The sequence below is a fragment of the Arachis stenosperma genome, chromosome 2, assembly GCF_014773155.1.
Source record: "Arachis stenosperma cultivar V10309 chromosome 2, arast.V10309.gnm1.PFL2, whole genome shotgun sequence".
Classification (NCBI taxonomy): Eukaryota; Viridiplantae; Streptophyta; class Magnoliopsida; order Fabales; family Fabaceae; genus Arachis; species Arachis stenosperma.
This window is the reverse complement of record NC_080378.1, coordinates 21,897,850-21,911,842: the sequence shown is the minus strand read 5'-3', so window position 1 is coordinate 21,911,842 and position 13,993 is coordinate 21,897,850. Positions and strand designations below refer to the sequence as shown.

Genomic DNA, 13,993 nt, shown 5'->3' with positions numbered 1-13,993 from the left:
ACAAAAAGAAACACGTGGAGCATGCGGATGCAAAAACCAGAAAATTAAGTAAAGGACAAATGGTATATCTAAAATAAATATTCACTTTAAAAAGAAAGGAACAATTCGTATAGACAGGAAAATGAACATCCACATTAGTTGATAAAAAATAACTAAGCAATTGATCAAAAATACCACTCGTGCATCATGTTTAAATGGCATAACTAAAACTCAGTTTAAATTCAATCAAATTAAACTAAATCTAATTCAACCCATATAATAGAAAAAACTTGCAGGCCATATGCAAACAAAACGCAGGAAATCAAGTAAAAGACAAATAATATACCCAAAATAACCATCTACTTTAGAATGGAAAGAACCATCTGCAATTATAATAAAATGAACATCCGACTTAGTTTAAGTAGCTAAAGAAAAATACAATTTAGTATTTGTTTCACAAATCAAAATGTCACATAACTCTGTTATAACTTAATCACTTATATATATATCTAACTACAACAACTCTAAGCATACTTGAATTCAGTGAATGGTACACTAAATCCAATTCTACAATATGACCAAGTTTCGTCTCATCAGTTTCTAGCTCATTCACACCCGTCACTTCCACGATCTGCAATCAAACACAAACAAAAAAAAAAACAACCAAAGAAATTAAGTGACATATGGTACTATGACATAAATATTAGCAATATAAACCACCAAGAAAATGACTAACTTAAACAGGATTAAGCATGTTAGTAAAATTTTAGTTTATAATAGGCATTATGCTCACTATTTTTTAACAAATGCTTCTAATCAGGCAAAATTATATTAAATTCACTCCAAATCACATACACATCTAAATTAGAATGAAAATAACTATGGACCTGCCTAGTAAAATGAACATCCGGCCTATATTAAAACTACTTTACACTAAGAGTACATCAAAATTAAATTCTATAATATATATCTATGCTTCCCTTCATGAAAAAGAACCATTGGAGCTCCAAGCCATAGAAACAAAAACAGATAATGGATATATACAAAACACTATTCTCTCTAGAATATACATTATTTGTCGCCTATAACTTACATTTTCTGCATTTTATTTATGTCAATTTAGTTAGACCATAGTATAAGATTTTATCTATGAGTTAAGACTTATTTAAAGACTATAACTCAGAAACCATTATAAAATAAAATTCTAAATAGAAGAAACTAGAAAAAAAGCACTTGTACTACCTTTCCAAGAGTGAAAGCAATGACTGCACAAGCAACACCAGTACCTACAATGATAATGTCATCACATTCTTCTGAGACTTCTGGTGGAGTTTATGTACCATTTACTGATGTCTTTATACTTTGTGCATGTGTTGTTGCACTTGGAACACTGGATTTTCTCTTGTTTGATGCAGAACCGTACAAACAAGCACAAACACCAAACCAAAAGCTATGGCACTTCCAAAAATGAACATATAATCTATTGCCAAGAATAAAAACAAGGGATTGGTGAAACTGCGAGACATAGTTTGGGAAATAATGAAGAAAGATTAATAAGAACTAAGAATGGTGATACACCCTTTTTGTTCTATTGTTCCTGTGAGTCTTAACGTGTTATACTCTTTTTTTTTAATATCTAAAAACTTGCTTCAACAATAAATGTATACCAATGCCACATAATTAAACAACAAATAGCAACAACAATAATAAATTAACCACATTAATATAAACACTCACACTGTTATGATTTAGTCCATCAACATCACAACTAAGAATAGCTACAAAAAATATTATATAATGATAATTGTAAAGCAAAACTAGCGTCATAGTGGTTGAAAACCAATTTTAATTGCTCAAAACTTCAAAGAACAAGTGATGATGCATGTGATTATTTATGTTCAAAACCAACATGAATAAACCATTTCATTCAAATCACTCAATAAAACATGGTATGCACTTCTTAAAAATATACCAAACAATTGATAACATCTGAATTTTTAACCAAATTGGTATTTTGATAAAAAAATCACAAAAAAGTGCATAACAAAATTCAAGCTCAAACATCATTAGAAATCACATAAAACAGCACAATTGTAAATTATAATGCCTCATGAGAATAGAATTTAAGTCAAATGCTGGTCATACATAAGAATTAAACAAAAGATTTCATTTAGGCATTTCATCGAACATATGATGTGCATCATGTGTAAACAGAGCATTCAGTACAATAGAAGCAGCAATCAACCTATAAAATTCAGCGAGCAAACACATTCAATTTAGCAACAGATATTAACTAGCCATAAGTCTAATCTATATGCAGAAACCAAAATTAAAAACAATGAAATAAATAAAATAGAAAGAACCGGGGACAAGGAAAGGGATGGAACCTGCGTCAATGAAGGAGAGAAAGAAGAACGGGGGCTGGTGTCGCAGCGAACACCAAGTGTGAAGGAAACACTCTAATCGTGCGGGAGGACCGGTTGGGTAGCGCCGACTGCTCAGGTTGCAGTAGACTTCATGGAGGTTGGTTCTCCAGCGTCGGCGGTGGAACTCTCTTCAGTGGCTGCTTGGTCAAATTGGGAGAAGGAGTTTTTGCTAGGTCAAAAGGAGAGGGAGAGTTAGATGAAGGAGATAACAACAAAAGAAAAATCCTAATTTCATTCAAATTTAAAATTTGAAATAAATAATAATTAATTACTTTAATTATTATTTGATTTTAATTACAAAATTATCCTCATTGTAGATATTGTAGAGCAATTACATTGGCTCCTCATACTTTTCCTATAACTTAATAGCCTATTGTACACATTGTATAAATAATAAATAATCTATTATCTCCCTAACAGAATCTTAAAATTATTCACACATAATAAAATGTTACTTTAGTGTAAAATCACAAGTATTTGAATTTTTCTCTCCCATCATCAGTGATAGATTTCAAGTAACTAGGCACCTTATACCAAGAAATCAAAAAGGTTTGGTTCATCGCAGAGAAAAAAAAAAAGAAATTCATCGTTAACATGTGGTTTAGAGGTTGGTTTTGTGATAAATTTATTATGTTGAATCAACTGAAATATTTATCATATCTTATCTTAACTTAAAAATAAACTAAAATTTTTAAATTTGATTAAAGTTTAAAAATAATAAAAATATACATTATCTATAATAGAAATATATGATTATATTAATATTACATTTTTTTTCTCTCAAATTTTAAAAGATTTTCGTTATGACTTGAGAGTTCGAAATAATATATAAAATAAAAATGAAACAAATAATATGTAACAAATTGTTATATATTATTTGATTATCAAACATTTTTGTAATAAAATTAATTGTTATTATTTATTTTTAATGATCAAATACAATTAATAATTTTAATTTTAATTTGGAATATGTATATTTTTATTTTTATTTTTGTTATAATAATATAAAGTAAAATAGAATTAAGATTGTAAACTAATATTTAAGATAAAACAAAAATAGTTAATTTATTTATTATCAAACAATAGAATCAAGAATCATGTTAACAGAATATAATTTAATAAAATAAATGATGTTATGAATGAAGAGTTGATTCATTAATATAGAAAAGTATAATAAATAATTAGTATTAAATATTAACCAATTGATATTGTATAGGACAAATTTAATTTATCTTTAGATAAATAATATATATAAAAAATAATGAAACTAATATGTATCTAAAAAATAATTGTGAAACAAAATGATTAATAATATATCAATTAAATAATAATATAAATAAAAATTTTAATTTATTATTTCACAATATAATTTTAAGAGAAAAAATAGTTTTGCTAAAGAGAAAAGTATAAACTTATAATTTAAAGACTACAAAAAGTGATATTTGTAATAAAATGTCAAATTTTAATCACTATAATAAATACAAAATATTATGGTTTATTGTTGTTATAATTTAATGTTGGTAGTTAAAATTTAATAGCTAAACCTCGTTTTTATAATAGTGACTGACAATGAAATTGAAAAATAGAAGACATGTTATTAACTATTCAAGTTATGTAATGTCCAAAAACATTAAAATTATATTATTTGGGATTCTACTGCAATAGTAGCATGACTATTATTATGTAATGTCCAAAAACACTAAATTGAAGCTATTCTATTGTATAACAAATTAAGAAACAGAAACACAGAAAAGAAATTAGAAAGAGCAAGTATTTAATATTAGTCAATTCTAAAATATCTATTACTTAGTATTTACTTTCTATTTAACTTATTTTTTATAATAAATTTTAAATATTTAAAATTTATTAAGTATTATACTTTTAACTTAATAAATATTAATTATTTAATTTTTTTTAATAATTTAGCACTAAATTTTTAGGCATCATAATAAACATTTTTAATATTTAAGGCGATCAATCAAAATAATTTAATTTAAAACTTATCTTTCTAATAGGTATTTTTTTATTAAAAGTTGGATTTTTTTTTACCAAAGATAAGAAAATTCAAATTCGCAATCTCCTAGATGAGTATGGAAAGACTATGCCATTTAAGCTATAGCTTATTAATTTTTTATTAAAAGATCGATTAATAAGATTGAACATTGTAAATCCATAAAAATCAGTTTTTTATTGACATATTAACCAAAATAATGCTTCAATCTACAAAAGTAATGTTTAAAAAAAAGAGCAAAAAAGAAAAAAAAAAAACAGGGCACTGGACAAATATGATAAAACTAAAAAGAAGTTAGAAAATCGATTCATCGATCTCCCATGCATGCACCAGCATCTTGACTCTGCTGCTGGCTCCAATAATCGCTATCTTGATCATCAAGAATGTCTATGGTGACGGTAAGATTCACACGAATTCGCCACACTGTATAGTTATCCCAATCGAATTCGGACTTGTCGACGATCCCCCTTGCGAACTGGCATAGATCAGGAAGTAATTGGTCTAATACCATTCTTGGTACGGCAGTTCCAGAAAAGGTCTCTAGCAACTTGGATTTGTCGCTGTGATCGAGATAACTGTGCATCCAGTTCAAAGGAACCAACAAGGTCCTGATGACAGTAATCGGAGTGCACGAAGTAAAATAGTACTCATCAGGCAGATAGGTTTCGTATTCGATGATTTTGGTGGGGTTCAGAGATTGATGGGTACAGCAAAATGTGATGTGGAAGCTATCAAAAAGTGTTTCCTCTGGTGTCGTTATAGGCGTTTTCAATGGCTCTTCATAGTTGTCGACGAATTCCTTCCAATACTCGCACTTCACAGTCACTGAAGCAGGACGCTTATTAACTAATGAACTCATCATTAGGTTAGCAATGGCTCTCAAGAAACTGCTTCTGATCTTTAATATTTTGTTTACTCTGCGTCTTTCAGTCTTTGGCTATGGCTATGATATATATATATAGGCTACAACAGTGTATTCTCGTCGATATGCTATATAAATTGAAATTTGATTGATTTCTAAATAAAATCTTAAGTTTGTTACAAAAAGATATGATTTCGTTTTAGCGTTTTCATGAAAATTAGTTGTTTTGGCTTTGAAACTGTTTACTAAATCAATTTTTATTATTTTAGCGTACTTTTAAAGATTTTAAGATTGATAGGACAAATCTTTTAAAAAAATAAGATTAGATACAAAATATTTTTGAAAGTTACATAATTTTTTATGTCAAGTGGTTCAATAATTTTTCCTTTCTTGACAGTTTTTTTTGGCTAATTCTTTTTTATTATTGTACATTTCCAATAAAAAAAAAAAAGATAAAAGTTTAGTTTCCATCTTTTCATGCTATACATTATAGTGAAAATAAAGCTTAAATGTGGAAAAAAATAAAAATTTTAATAATTTTTTAAAAAAAATAAAGATTAAATAATTTATTTAAAAGTATTTTATTAATAAGTATTTTAAACTTTATCTCTTTTTAATCTCAAATAATAAAAAATAAGAACATCTATCAATTTATCCTAATATTAAATTACAAAAAAAAAGTATATAAGGCGAACCTAATAAAATTTAGATGATAAAAAATAAATGTAGAATTAATACTTTGACAAAAACAAAAACAAAGTTTCTTTGCATCTTGATGAGTATGAGTTGAGTGCGTTTTGGATACATTTAGATAGGTATTTAACAAAAACAAAGCTTTGTTTTTACACAAAAATATGTTTTAATTTAAATATATGTATTTAGTATGTTTTATCCACACAATTATCAACCATGACAACCAGTGTTTCTTCTTCTTCACCACATTTCTCAGTTTCTCACCTCCATCTCTTTCAAGTTCACGAACCTTAATTCTAGCCTTCTTAGTTTTCAATGTTATTATTTTTATGTTGCTGACTTATCTTTTTCGTTACTCTTTTTTTTATTTTCATTAAACATGATTACTCCATTTATGATTGAACATTGTAAATAAATCCATACAAATCAAACTTCTATTGACATATATGCCACAAAAATAATACTACAATCTAAAAACTCAATGTTTCACTACAACATTTTAAAGTTGAGATAACATTTAAAAAGTGTCTAAAAGTTTATATAAAGTTGTCTTTTAGAAGCGTTGCTTATTCTTTAGAACAGACGCTTCTAAGTATGCAACAGGTTGAAGTGTTGCCTATTATTTAGAATATGCAACACGTTGAAATGTTGCCTATTTATTTGAATTTGTAACCTGTTAAAGTGTTGCCTTTTATTTTGATATGCAACCCTTAGAAGCGTTGCCTATTCTTCTAATTATACAACCTATACAAGTGTTGCCTCTAAACTAAATATGCAATCATTGGAAAGTTTTCTTTTTGACTAAAAATAAGGATTGTTTTTGCAGTGAAAATACAAAAGAGACGTGTAATCATTTTAATTATCAAATAAATTTGTACACAATAAAATTCATAAAAGAGATAAAATCTTAATAACTAATAAAGTTCTAATTAAAGTAGATATTAAAAAATTCAACTAGCATTTCAAATACATATATTCATGTTTGCCAATGAATCTCATAATAATTTGCTGAAGATTATTATTACAATGCTTTTCAGGCTTTTCCCTGTCTCTGAAAATGCGGATGGAGATGAACCAAAGATAGGATGTTACTAAAGGAAAAGATCCTAGCTTGGTTGAAAGCTCATCAGAACCAAAAACAGAGGATGCTTTCCACTTTTGAAGCTCACTTCATTTGTATGCTAGCAGAGAAGATAATTGGGGTGCTTTTCACTGAAAAATGAGGATAGATGAACTAGAAACAGAGAATGTGCTGAAGGAAAAGATCTTAGCCTGCTATGAACCCATAGCTATTAGCTACATTAATGACATTCCTTTTTCCAGTGTAAATCATTACTCAAAATTTTGCAATTTGCATCCATATATTTCTGTTTAGCTTTGGAAGGGAATAAAATACTGCTAGAAATCAACTATCAACTATAAAATATTCCCTAATAAAATCATACTTGCGTTCCTTCTCCCATTAAAAAAATAATGAACTTTCCCAGACAACTGCAAATAGAATAATTAAGTCTAAAGCCCTAAAGTTTGATATAATTGCAATTACCACTTCATGGCTGCCATTACCACACATCTTTTGCAGCTCAGCCTGAAATTGGAATTGTAGAATATAATTGCAAGCACCGACTGAAATGAAGAGGAGCAAATATCAAAAAGTACTATTACTGCATTGATCATTATCGAAATTAAATGAAAAGAAAGCAGAAAATAGTTCACTAAAGGAAAGAAAAGTTTGATCTATATCTGGTACATGAATAACATTATACTTTTTCTTTAATTTTCGAATAAACGGAAATGACAATTTATTCACACTGAGTCCTTGTCTCGGTAGATTAAAGTGGTGGTTTAGCTGGACATATTATTGGACAAAATATAATTCAATTAATTACTGCAGTCAATTAGTATTAAAAAAGAAATGAATGGAATAAATTAGTATTTACCCCATTGACAATAACCATGATGCCATATCAGGAGCCTGCTTCTGAAACTGTTCCGCTAGCTTCTTTAGGTTTTCCAAGTTATCTGGTCCTGCATATTGGTGACCAAAATGTTCAGTACGGAGTAGGGAAAGACGGAAAAATTAAAAAGACAAAAATGTGAAAGAAAAATAAAAAGCATAATAACTGAATTGGTGGATAATGTTAGGGAGTATATCCTGCAACCCTGTAAAAGGAAGGACTACGTATCAATAATAAATCAGTTAAAAATAAAGAGTAACTTAAAGTATAGCAGAACAATAAACTGTGAGCAACATATGGTATTCAATTTCATGTCTTTGATGCCATTAAAGACTAACTTATAACATGTGCAAGAGCAACAAATTAATAGCTGTCCTGTTCATTATGGCACATGTATAAATAATTTGAAAATACTTTATAATTTAATACAAAGCTCATTTTGACTATAAGACAGTGTGCAATTGGAAAATAGATGAGAGTTGCTTACTCTGTGTTTGTGGAGCACCATTAACAACCAAGTATTAGCAGATATGGATGCTTGAACTGAAAGGGGAGGAATCCAACTAGTCAATAAACTTTAAAACAAATTTGAGTATGACATTACACAAATATAAGATTCCTGCACAATATCGGAATGAATGTTACCTTTGGGGTTTAGAAACTGGATAACAACGGCATCCTTGAAGATGTTAACTTCCTCGATGGCAGGGATGGCGTTGACGCCTATTCTCTTGAGGGTGCTCTGAGGCCTTTTGTCGTCTGTGGTGGTTGTCTTGTGGGCGGCCTTCTTCTTTCTAAAACATAAAAAGGAAATGCAAAAACTTAAAAAAAAAAGAAGCAAATAAAAAAATAAGTTAAACCAAAATGGAAAGCCAAAACAACACTAGAGGGCAGAGACAAAAAGAAGGAAATACAAGCAAAGAGTTCATTTTTCCTTGACTATAAAAAGAAAGAAAGAAAAGAAAAAGCATGTAGAGCATAACAATAATGGCTTAAACCACAAACCACTGAAACTATTGAAAAAACAATGTGAACTACTGCATAATATACAGAAAAAACAAATAAAGTGCAGAATACTAATAAGAGCCCGTTTGGGAGGTAACAGAAGTTTTTTTTTTTTTTACTTTTGAATTATAAAAAGTCATATGTTTGGCACCCTCTTACCGAAAATTAATTCACATCTTTTTGAAGAAGTAGAAATATATGACTTTTCTCTTTTTGATAAGTTATTCTATCACTTCCGTAAAAAAAATGATTTCAAAACAAAAAAATCTACTTTCATTCTTGGCTCTGTGAAAAATGTTTCCTGTTTCTAGAAATACCGGCTCTCCACCACGCAAGGTTCTATCTACTAGAAGCACTGGCCTTCCATTATCATTTTCACGTAATGATTCATCTGCTGGAAGTATTGATGCTGGAAATATTGACCCTCTACCACCATTTTCAAACAATGTTCCATCTGAACCACCTATTGCATATCATTTTACCACTCTATTTTTATTATTAAATTTGTATTTAACATTGTGTGTGGTATGAAATCTCAGTTTTAATTTTATTTTTATCACACGTGATTTAATTTTTATATAGCTTGCTATTATTTTTATAATTAGTTATAGCAAGTTCTTAACCCCAATAAAGGAGGAAGGAATTCAAATAAGAGTAAAAAACAATAAAAAACAGCAACAAAATATACATTGACACACATTTCACATTTATTTTTTTCTTTGGCATTGCCATCAACATTATTGTGAATTAGAATTTTAATATCCATTCTCTTGTGTAAAAAAAAATTGTATTTTTGAGTTATTTATCCAAACGCTACAACTTTAAAATAAGTACTTCTATAACTAAAAATCCAAACACAGTAACTTATTTATAAGTTGCTATTAATAAAAGTCCTTCTACTTGGCTGTTTCCACTTTCCACTTAAACACAAAACCTAAACTCTTTGACTATAGCAGTAGAATTAACAAATATATGTACATTATTCTATGACAGCAATTGAATAGTGACTCTTCAATACACTAAGAATGCAACAAAGCTATTGAAATATCACATTAGGAGTAATTAAAAGATTCTAATTCCTAAAAAACAAACAAACAAACACATGGAGAGCTACATCACTAAACATTTGTGAATAAGAGACAAGCAAAGCTAAGAGGGAAGACAAAAAGGAAATAAGAGACACAGAAACAGACCAAAGTGTTGCTAGATCAGTTGAAGCATAGTTGTAACCACCATCACTCTTCACAACAATCAGTGGAATTTTACATCCTTAACTTATATCACATGAGCACCCTCATTATCTTCGATCATTCCTTTTTTATTCAATTCCTCCAAAACCCCAGGGATATATGGATTATAGAACCTCTCTCCCTGTCACCAAATATATCACCATTCAGAGAATACTAAAAAAAATATTTACTAAAGTAAAAAAATCTCTAATTAATTCAACACATAATATATTATTGATTCATTGCTACACTATGCAATAAATAGTGGCATAATGACATCACAAGGCTATCCTTTCTCCTTGTTTAAAAAGCAGAACAAAGCAAGGCATGATTCAACATCCTCTCTAAGAAAGTAAAAAGACACAGTAAAATGCAGTTTCATCAAATGCAGTTTCATCTATTGGTTTTTGCCAAGACTAAAATCTAAGATGAGCATATTCATAATTAAACAACGGGGTATGTGAGCACTTCCATACACGTCAAAATATAGGGAAAAAACACAATTAGTGAAAAGAGAAAAAAGCTTAGTGACATATAGGAAGCGTAGATAAATCAGACTTTTAAATGCAGTTTCTTCCGTTGAACAAGTATCACTATCTGGTCTAATATATTTTTTCTTTATATTTTAGTTAAAAAACCATGTATATACTGAAAAAAAATCCCCCGAACTAATTGAGTACAACTACTACTATACTCCAGCATAAGTAGCTACTTTATAATTTAGTGTGATTTTACTTGAACACTGGAACTAGTTTTGTTATTTCAACAATTCAACCAAATTAAACCACTAGTATGTAAAATCTGAGAGAATTTTTTGTCATACCTGAGAGATATATACGAGCCTCCCAGGACGAAGGGCGGAGGAAGAGAAGCATGAGGACCGTTCTACCAAAGTTCTAAGCGAACGCCCTCCAAACAAAAACCCAGCCTCCAAAGTCCAAAGTCAAGCTCCCAACATCACCAAAGGACTTCAATGCCGCATAATTCAATCTATTTTCACATATGACACTGTAATCAACATCAAAGCTCACTAACTCAATAATCTACAGAGGGTTTAAGAGTTCTTACCTTATTCATGCATCAATTGAACAAGACCCAATAATTTTCTCAAGTTAATTTGACCCTAAATCAACAAAACAACCACAAATCTCATTACCCAATTGTTCAATGTTCGAAATTGGTAGAAAGAGAGGCTGAGAATGGAATTGAGATCTGCTTACCACAATGTTGGGTGGGATTTGTAGAGCTCAACGTGGTGATCGCGTCACCACAAACAATACGAAGATAGGAGCTCCGAATTGGAAGATAAGTGAGATTGAATATGCAGTGAGAGTTTGGTTTCTACCTTTCTTCTCCCCCTTGGGTGTTTCAGCGTGTTTCATAGTGAGGGAGGGAAGAAATGGCTGAAGCCATTAAGCGTAGGTGAGTAAGGTCCGGTTTGGGTCTGGTTTGTTTGTTTAATTTTGAGTTAAATTCTTTAAAATCAATATCAAAATTTGTATCTTTTATTCTATTAGATTAATAAAATTTAATTTTTAAATTTTTTTAATTAATAATAAATTTATTAACTAATTATTTATTAATTATGCAGAATCTACCTTATAAAATATAAACACTTTCATACTCAGTATAATTGTATATATATGATAATAGTTTAAATTTACTGTTTAATTATCATCATTATGTGTATTGTGGTTTATTTATATTTGAAAATGGTGAAATCTGCATATTACATATTATGTTTTAAAAGGTAACAAAAATATTATATTTAATAACTGCAATTAATGTTGAATTTTGAAAATTACTAATATATATTTTTACGGAAAAGCTTTGCATACAAGCCATTAGGGCTTGTATGCTTTACAAGTTTATTAAACAATAAATTTAAAATACGCGCTCCTCCACGTACGTTGATTACACGCGCTATATAATATGCCGCGTATATCTAACTTCCAAATTTAAAATATTTGTTTCCTTCTTCGTTTTCGTTATTTTGAGATTTGGTTGTTCTTCTTCTCGCGCGTCTTCCCTCATTCTTCTCCATCGATCTTTTCCTCTTCTTTTCTCACTGGTATGTTCTTCGTTTACGTTATCTTTTTCTCTCTCTGCAACTCGAGCTTCGTTTTCTCTTTTGATTTGTTGTTTTCTGAAATCAAAGTTCGAACTCGTTTTGAAAATAATGGATCCTTCAAGCTCAGATTTTGTGCTGAATCCAGGCGATGTGGATTATGAATTTGAATCTAACGAAGTTCCTGAGGTTTGATTTACAGTAATTTGTATAGCATTGTGTAGTTTAAAAATTGCTGAACATTGTTTAATTACCTGAAATTTATAGCAGACGCTCGGGTGTAGATCAATTCTTCTTTGGGTGTATTTTAGCTATAAGTGTGGGTGTATATACACTTTACTGGTTTTTTGTTATTTTTAATTGAGTTGTTGTTGTTCAGGTGTATTATATCAGACATGATTGGGTGTGTTTTTAGTTTTTGATATGGTGTATTCTGCAGCCTGTGTATTGACAGTTTATGGCTTTAAAGGTCATTTTGTAGTTGAGTTGTTTCGGTTCGGGTGTATCATATTAGACATGATTGGGTGTATTTGTATCATATCTATGGGTGTATTCACAGTTCTGACACGGTGTATTGTGCAGCCTCTCTCGGTTGTTGATGACGAGCTTGTTCCGAAGGTCGGAATGACCTTTACGACCCTTGAAGATGCCGGAAAATTTTACAGGAACTACGCCAAGGCTGCAGGTTTCTCTACAAGAGTTCGATGCACAAATAGGAAGGGAAACGAGATTAAGAATCAACTGATTACATGTAGCAGAGAGGGAAAATGGAAATCTAAAATATTTCCAACCGAGAAGACCAATCCGACAGCCGGTTTAAATTGTCTTGCAAGAATTTATATACACACATTGAAGGATGTCGGTGCTTGGATCATTTCAAAGGTTGTGCTGGATCATTCACACCCCTGCTGTCCAAGCAAAGCAGAGATGCTCAAACAGCACAGGGAACTAAGCATGTCCATTCGTCGTACGATAGAGAATAACGACGAGGCCGGTATCAGACCAAGCAAAACCTACCAATCATTTGTTGCGGCTGCCGGGGGTCACCGTGAGTTAAATTTTATCGAAAAGGACGTGAGGAATTACATTACCAGGGAAGTGCGGAATGTTTCCGAACAAGAAGATGCAAAGGAATTCGGGAAATATTTCTTAAGAATGAAAGAGAAGAATCCGAATTTCTTTTTTGAGCTCGAACTCGAGGAGGATCAATCGATTAAGCTGGCTTTTTGGGCCGACGCAAGAAGCAGAGCCGCCTTTGAGTATTTCGGAGACGTCATTTCATTCGACACCACCTACAATACAAACAGGTAACAAAATGTCCCTGTTTATGATGCTAAATTAATTTATTTTTACGAATCCGCAGCAGAGGTGTATATTGGCCGTTTCATTGGGTGTATTCGAAGCATTTGTTGGGGTGTACCTAATGATTTTGCATTCTGGACCATGGTAATTCGTTTCAGGTATAATTTGGTCTGTGGTTCTTTTGTCGGGGTGAATCACCACGGTCAGTCAACACTTTTCGGATGCTCTTTGATGAAGAACGAAGAAATTGATTCATTCAAATGGTTATTTCAATGCTGGCTTCGTTGCATGGGAGGAAACGCTCCGAAAGGTTTTCTCACCGATCAGTGCGCATCAATGAAAAGGGCTCTAGAGGCCTGTATGCCAACAACAGTTCACCGCTGGTGTATTTGGCACATCATGAAGAAGATTCCAAGCAAATTAAACGGGTACAAGGGACATGCCGATATCGAACAACAAA

At 30.6% G+C, this 13,993-nt stretch overlaps 1 pseudogene; it reads right to left on the bottom strand.

Annotated features, from left to right (window-relative positions):
• Window positions 1–6,851: 6,851 nt before the first annotated feature.
• Window positions 6,852–11,240, bottom strand: LOC130962683 (uncharacterized; annotated as a pseudogene).
• Window positions 11,241–13,993: the final 2,753 nt, after the last annotated feature.